The 8,348-nt window shown below is 32.3% G+C and overlaps 1 non-coding gene across 1 annotated transcript; it reads left to right on the top strand.

The window, feature by feature from the left end:
* The first annotated feature begins 8,049 nt into the window (after positions 1 to 8,049).
* Positions 8,050 to 8,122, top strand: Trnaa-cgc. The gene has a single exon. It is a non-coding gene; the product is annotated as a tRNA-Ala (tRNA).
* Positions 8,123 to 8,348: the final 226 nt, after the last annotated feature.

Raw genomic sequence — 8,348 nt, 5'->3', positions numbered from 1 at the left:
GTTGTGAAATTTTTGATAGTTGGACAATAAACCGTTTTATTGTAATTTGTCTTTTTAAATTATTTTGAGTTGATATTAAAATTTGGAAAAGGTAAAAAAAAAGTCGAATTTCTTCCTACAACTTCGGTTGTTGTTTGGGGTACAGTTAAGGTTTTAACGAAGTTCAAGCGAAAACATAATTAGCAAAAAAATTGAAATAAAGTGATTAAACAAAAATTATTACAAATGTCGTAAATAACAGTTCACAAATGCATATATAGAGATATTTTTTGCAGGGGGGGGGAATGGTCTTCACAATTTAAAATCGATCGAACACACAGTGATATGCTCATATAAACGCGCGCCATCTATCATAGGATAAATGTACTATGCCAGAAACCTTCGCTGGAGTAAATTAAACAACTTCCCAAAGTTTCATGGCAATCGGATAAACGNTACTCGAGATACGATCCACGACTCCATCGAAATTTAACTACAAAAATTTAATAGAATCGATCCCTCTAATATACAAACCTCCTTTTATACAAAATTTCAGAATTTTGGACAAAAGCCATGAAAATTAATTAAGTTTCAAATTGGGTGAACAAAATCGTTCCCACTCTATAAACATATACAGAAAAAAAACCTCGAAATTCTTTTTGCATTTCTCGACATTTCAAGGACTTGTGAGTCCAAAAATGTAAAAATGTTCCCATAGTTTCCCTCTGTTGTATATAACAGAGCCGGGAAAGTAAAATGCATGTTTTGCCATGATAAACGTTCAGTCTCAAGACACCTCAACGAACAGCACAGCACAAATATGGAGCAGGAGGCTGAGTGATGACGATTTAGTCACGTGAGATTATGTTCATGCAAGTTCTCTATAAACTAGAATTTGAGTCTGGTATAAATTATAGCAAGGAAATAGAACAAAACTAAGTATAAAATGTTAATAACGAAAAAAAAATCAGCTTCTAAACTGAAAACTAAAATTTAAGTTCAGTACAGTACAAGATCAAAGGCAATCACTCGCATTTTGACAGTTTTGGAGAAATATGTAACATCTCCTGCCAGTATATTGGTGATTTCAGTGATTAAATCGTAACTCGATGACGTTTTCGAAAATTCAAGTTTTGACCAAGTTTTTCATAGTCATAATCCACTGTGCGTTGCCCGAAAAAATTCGTAAAACGAAATGTGCTGTACTACGTTTTCTTGTCTTTGTTGACAAGTACTTTTACAATTATCCTCAGTAAAATTTATCCCGATAAAGTGAAATCTCGGTTAATCGTGACTCTACTGTAGTCCGGTAGAGAAGCGCCTAAGAGGCTTTTGAGGCTTCCTGGATGGAAAACTTCATTGCAAAATTAACAATTTTAATTTAGCATACCGAAATTGATTAGACAAAAAAAAAACCCGCGTAAATCTAGATTTTGTTACTCTTCCGATCAATAGATAGTGCGCTTCTTCTAGATTACCTAAAGCGGTTGCCGGGTCTTTGTGCAACCTTGACGCAATTTTATTATCAAAAATCGCCCAAAAATTTGCAAAATCACTGATCGTATTTAGCTGCTCAGGGGAATAAAACTCGAAATAGAAGGAAAACGGTAAAATCTTTTTAACCGATATTTGAATCTGCATACATTTTACATTATTTTCCCCATCATCTGCTATTAAAGCTTTGAATCATTTCATTGGTTGGCACATCAGTCTTATATTTCTATTCTGTCTTAACAGTTGTTCTAATTTCAGAATGTCATTAGTTGCAATACGTTTCACAGTGGGTTCTTGCAATATTAATTTCTGAAAAGCACTGTTCCGCTACTTATTGGAAGAAAGAATCACCAAAGCGAAAGATGCAGTTTCCAGGAAAACAATTCTTCAGTATTTGTGATTGTTGTAAATCCCTATCCGAAACTTTGCACGATCGTGTATAAGAATGTTTTAAAACTGAAACTGAAAGATATGGCTAAAACATGTATATTTAATTTATTAATTTAACTTTCCTACAAAGACATATCAAGGGAAAAGCAATCACACACATTAGGGCTAACACCCATACCACAGAAGTTTATTATAACGCTTTTCTGTATGCTAACAATTCAGTATTTCGGACTTTAGCCCGTCATCAGCTGAAGGTTACAAGAAACTCAAAGAAATTTAATACATCCATGTTTAGAATTACAATCGAAAGAATATAGGCTTACACGAGTTTTACTTAGGACACTTTCTTGTTTTATAATATAAATATTACAATATTTACTATTTTATCTACTTTGTTTTTTTCGTTCTGCAATTAATTATAATACCTTCATTTTTCACTATAGTTTTAATTGTTTCAAATAGTTGAAGCGGAGTTTTAGCGAAGCTTCTTCTATAAGACTTACAGAATTGTGTTCGTTCTCAAAATCCTTTGGATAAATTTTGATTAAACTTTGCCATTTTTCACTAATTTGCGATGCAGAATCCAAAACTGCAATAAAAAATGAAGACCATGGCTTCGTTATCAAGATATAAGGTCGTTTCACGAGCGCCTGCGACAAAGCAATATCGCATAAATTGCGCGATGTTTTGCGATCGCTAACACGTCTTGTATGGGCTTATATAATCGAGTTCGTTCTCAAAATTGAATGAATCGATTTTGATAAAACTATGCCAATTTTCATTAATTGAGACGAGGAATCAAGAAATGTACAGTACATCAAACGTCCCAACATCAAACACTGAACGCATTTGCTTTTTGTGTTTGGTGTTGTGACTATTACTTTATACAGGCGCGAACGAACCTTTGATATTTCACAGAAATTCGTTAAACTGTGCCTAGTCAACAGTATTTAACAGAAAAAAGCATGCAGCTATACTTTCTTAGCCCATATTAGGCTAATGATCGGATGGCTGAGGCGCTAAAAAAACAAAAAGGGTTTAATCTTGGTCAATTTAGAAATTTTTGTGAATGGTTTGTTGAGCTACATCCTCCATCATCCAGTTGTCGTCATTGGACCCAGACTTGAACCTGGCCAAGTTCATAATGAACATTCGAAAATGCAACGTTGATGCACTAGATGGCCTTTTTCCACGCCATAGTTTATTATAAAATTATAAATAAAATAATAACTAATATATTTTCGTTAATATAATATGTCCCCCTGTGTTTCAAGTGCAAATTTCTACACTAGTATCACATGTAAAACGTCGGTTCGGTTCCTTTTTATTTTTTTACTTCTACGGGTAAAGCTCTGGTAAGGTCTCTTCAACCTCAGAGCTGCAATTGTTCCACTTACATGACAGAAATAAAATTAAACTTATTATTTATCCCCTGCAATTAGTTCAAGAGCAATTAAGTGATAATGTTTAATATTTACATTAATTTTGTTTTCTTCGGAGCATCTCGATAGTCGGCGCTTCCTAACTTGCTTACGTCATCGGCCTACATTAGTGAAACTGACAATCCTCAAATATGTTTATTGGTTAAAGGGCGCCCTCTTATGACGCGAATCAGAAATTGTCGTGTTAATTAATAGTGACAGAAATTTATTGGTATTTCCTATAAACACAACGGTTTTTACAATTGGAAATAAACTAATAATTTTAGAATTTTTGTAGTTTTTGAAGCTCAAATATAATTATTACAATATAACATTATTTAATTATGTGGTAATAAAACTAATACATAAAGAACGATTAATGTTTATTATTACTTTTGTTACGCATTAGGCTAACTAACATGTGTGTTAATAGGCATTTTTATATAATAAAAAAAGGGGGGAATCAAACCCGAAATTAATTATAATGATAGGCTCGAGATATTCGAATGTTGATAAAGTAGTCTACATTGTAATGATCTTCTATCGAATTCCAGTTTACAAATATTCGAATATTGTCCTTCTAATCGATTACATTTGTCTCAAATTCAGAAATTGTAACTATATTGCAGTAGTTTTTGAATTTATTATAATTTGTATATTTTATGCTACACTATTCTGGAATTTTAAATTTAAGATTTTAAGACCTCGCTCTCTTCGTTTAATCTAACGTCCCGAGACCTTTTAATCTGGCAGAATAAATTGCAGAATAAATTGGAACCAAATTGAAAATTAAGTTCTATTTAAATGATCAATTAAAAATTGAATGCTTGATTATTATTATTTTTTAATTATATATTCTGCTAGTTTAAATAAAAGTTGCAGACAGTCCAATAAATAATAAAGAAAATAAATACTTAACGGCAATTTTGATTTAGTATTAATTAAGTACTAATTGAGTGCTTTAAAAATTTATAATTTTTATACAGAATTTTAAACAATTGATATATTCTGCTAACTTATCCAGACAAAAAGAAATACACGTCTGGTTCCCGTATGGTATTTTAAAAATATTAATACTGTATCTACTTTTAATTCTTAAATTAAATTCTACTATTATTAAATATTATCAATGTTAATCGGTATTAATTAACATGTAAATAATTTTATTTCAATCAATTATATTTGAAAATTTTAGTTATTTATAGTAATTAATTTCAATTATGTATAAATGGTTTAACTATGAAAAAAGACTTTGCATTAAAAAATAATAAAATTTTCTTTTCTTTGGCTTCAGACTGATAATGTCTTCAGTGTATTCTAAATATGGAAATGTCTATTATTTTTCTTATTCTTTCTATTATTTAAATTTGTATTTTCATCAGCAATTATTTTAATAGATAGACAATAAAATAAAATGTAAAAATATTTTAACGAACAATTACTTATTGACATTGTCACAATGACGGGCTACAATTTTTACTCATATTTTTATTCTTTAATTTAAAATATATGTTATCCACCTCAAATTAGTAGTGCCTTGCCCGTGTACAGTACATCATACTTTCCTTTAACAACAGGGTCGTGCCGGTCACATATCTAACATCTTTCGGAAGAAAATTTTGAACTGAAGTAACGTAACTTCCGATTTGCATCGGAAGTTCTTATATAGTTAATTGGAGCCTCTTGCCACCAATGTTTCCATAGCTTGTCTTAAATTTCATCTATCTAACTCCATTCTCGAGATTAAAGAAGGATAGTGATAATTTATAGGTCTATAATTTTTTTCAAATTACAGCCCAATTATTTCCAAAATCTTCTTCGCATTAATTTAAAAAGTCAATAATAAAATAAATATAGGAAAAATTACTTTCTTTACAATAAAATTGAAATTTAATAACAGTTGGAATGACATTGAATTGTGATAAAGCATATAGGCCTATACAAATTTCAAAAAAGTAAATAACTCGATTTTTAAAGAGAGCACTGAAATGGCATGTAAATAACTTTAAAACTATTAGTTTAAAAGTAATTATATATTTCACTCTTTTACGTATGATACCAGTGAATACTATATCAGGTATGAGTAATCGTTTTATATTTTATTAATTTTGTATAAAAATTACAAATTTTAAAGACACTTAATTAATGCTTAATTAATACTAAAAACATTGTCATTAAGTATTTATTTTGCTTATTATTTGTTGGACTGTCTGCTAACTTTTCTTTGAGCTAGCAGAATATATAATTTTTTTAAAAATAACAGTTCGTTTTGTTAACTTTTGTCTGCCAGCTTAAAAGGAGTCGCCCCCTGCTCTCTTCGATCCTTTTTATTCTCCGTCCTGTAAACACTAAGAGGGTTTGTTTCAATAATCATCACGAGTCCGGCCAAGTGCACAATGGGGACCGCCGGATGGTGAGGGATGGAACTTGACTTATCCGAGACAAACTGTCCATTAAAAATTCATGGGAGTTGCTTACCCTGATTCGATTTCGGGTCCCCAGAGCGGAGAAAGATTAAAGCCTTCGGTTAATTATAGTTTAATTTAAACTTAAAATTTTCCCTGTTAATTGTGTCAGTAAATATTTTAAAATTTATTTTGTTTTCATCTGTTAGTATTTAGAAATATATAAGAATATAATATTCTAAACGACTTTTTAAAACTTACTTATATTAAAAATTTGAGCACAAAATACTATTTTGTAAAATTTGATTTCAAACAGAAAATACTGTATCGAAATTTTTATAATATATTTTATTAAATGAAATTAATAAGAATAGACTAATATTCTAATAAATGTCTTATTAACAATAACTTCAGAACCGGATTTTATAGAGTAGATTTAATTAAAAATGCACGAAACTATAAAATATAGGCCTAAGAGGATCGTATAAAAAGTCCGAGCTTTTAACCGTGCTACAATNTATAGTATATTAGTATATTATTCCTACAACTTCGGTTGTTGTTTGGGGTACAGTTAAGGTTTTAACGAAGTTCAAGCGAAAACATAATTAGCAAAAAAATTGAAATAAAGTGATTAAACAAAAATTATTACAAATGTCGTAAATAACAGTTCACAAATGCATATATAGAGATATTTTTTGCAGGGGGGGGGAATGGTCTTCACAATTTAAAATCGATCGAACACACAGTGATATGCTCATATAAACGCGCGCCATCTATCATAGGATAAATGTACTATGCCAGAAACCTTCGCTGGAGTAAATTAAACAACTTCCCAAAGTTTCATGGCAATCGGATAAACGGTGTGGTAATGCATGAAGGACATACAGACAGACAAACAGACATTCATTCTTATATATATATAGAATTTATTAAATGAAATTAATAAGAATAGACTAATATTCTAATAAATTTCTTATTAACAATAACTTCAGAACCGGATTTTATAAAATAGATTTAATTAAAAATGCACGAAACCATAAAATATAGGCCTAAGAGGACAGTATAAAAAGTACGTACTTTTAACCGTGCTAGAATTAATTCTTTTAAAGATCATTTTCCTAACTACGTATAGATTCTGCCGCTACGAAGAACTCAGTTGCATCGGAAATTAACAGGCGATATACAACGGGTCTCTAAGCGAGAATATTTCAACACGAATCGATTTTCGTCTGTACAAATGTCGAAAAACTGCTTGCATAGATGCTTCGTCATTCGCGCAAACAAATCAGATTGGATTTGAGACAGGTGTGATTTCTTGCGTCCGAAACTGTGACTCTATTATTGCAGGTTTTTTTGCAAAAATTGTTTCGCCTATTGTTTGCTTGCCGAGTCACTTCCTATTGACGAGATAATGTTTCGTCTATAAATGGCACTGCTGTCAACGGCTAGACACCTTAGAGGTATGGAGTACAGTACATGTCAGCAGTTGCAATTTGGCATAGAGTATTTGGTGCCCAAAACATGCGCACATAAAAAACCAGACTTGTAGGTAGTCAGGGGACTGAGAACCTGATCAAAATAAAACACGAAATGGAAACACTGTTTCTACGAACAGGCGCGAGTGCGAGATGTTTGTGTACATTGCTCGTTGGGAAGTTTGAAATGCGAACGTTGCGAAATCGAATTTTGACAAACACGTGACACACGTTAATCGTGTATTTTCTTGCTCTTGTCGTTTCGATTTTCTTGTGTGTTGCTGACACCTCATTCGGATCCCTTTGACCCTTTAATTTCACCGAAAATGCCTCGTGGGCGACCTCGTGGACGTGGTCGAGGCTGGCGAAATTTTAACGATCGCGCTGAAAAATCAGCGATACCAAAGAAGATTGAAGAATGAGTACGAGACCCACCGTGACCGTCGAAGTGATCCCGGTTACCGTAGCCAAGAACAGGCCTGTGACAACGCAACTCGTCGTAACCACGGCGGCAACGAAACCCGCCGTAATCTACGCCAGGAACCCGAGTATCGGATGCAGCTTTTCTTCATTGGAGAGTGCTAATTTTTCTGTAGAAAACGGTGCGCAGTCGAGCCCCCCTGCGATCTCCTAGACTAGTCTCGTCCCAAAAATGACTTTGCCGTTTTTCTTGCTTTTATATTTTATATTTTATATTCAATCTAGCAAAGTCTATTAAAAGTAATTTTTATTTAGCTTAACCGTCGGCGCCGTATTTTAAATTACGCCGATGATTTTCAATTTTCGTTTTTAAAAAATTCGTTCATTCTGGATGTTAGTTTTCACTGTTGTCCTTCAGTGAATTCGAATGTGGAAGAAATTTCAGATGTAGAGAACGTAAACGTAGGGGACGTAGCTCAGATGGTAGAGCGCTCGCTTCGCATGCGAGAGGTACCGAGATCGATGCTCGGCGTCTCCAGATTCATTTTTTAAGCATTTTAAATATGATTATCTTTTCTAAAATGGTCTGTCTGTTTTCATTACATCCAGTTTAAATAAACCATGTGATCGAATTCTCGAAATACTTTAAAGATTTTTGCTAAAGTTAGCAAATAATTCTGTCTGAAATTTAAACGAGAATTCACTCTGTCATACATGAAGCTGAAAAAATTTCGTTTCGCAACTTTAAAACTTTTTGCTTCCCC

This window comes from Centruroides sculpturatus, unplaced genomic scaffold, assembly GCF_000671375.1.
Source record: "Centruroides sculpturatus isolate CEXI.00-Female unplaced genomic scaffold, Cexi_2.0 scaffold3501, whole genome shotgun sequence".
Lineage (NCBI taxonomy): Eukaryota > Metazoa > Arthropoda > Arachnida > Scorpiones > Buthidae > Centruroides > Centruroides sculpturatus.
The sequence above is the reverse complement of the archived record's forward strand: the minus strand, read 5'-3'. Positions and strand labels throughout refer to the sequence as shown.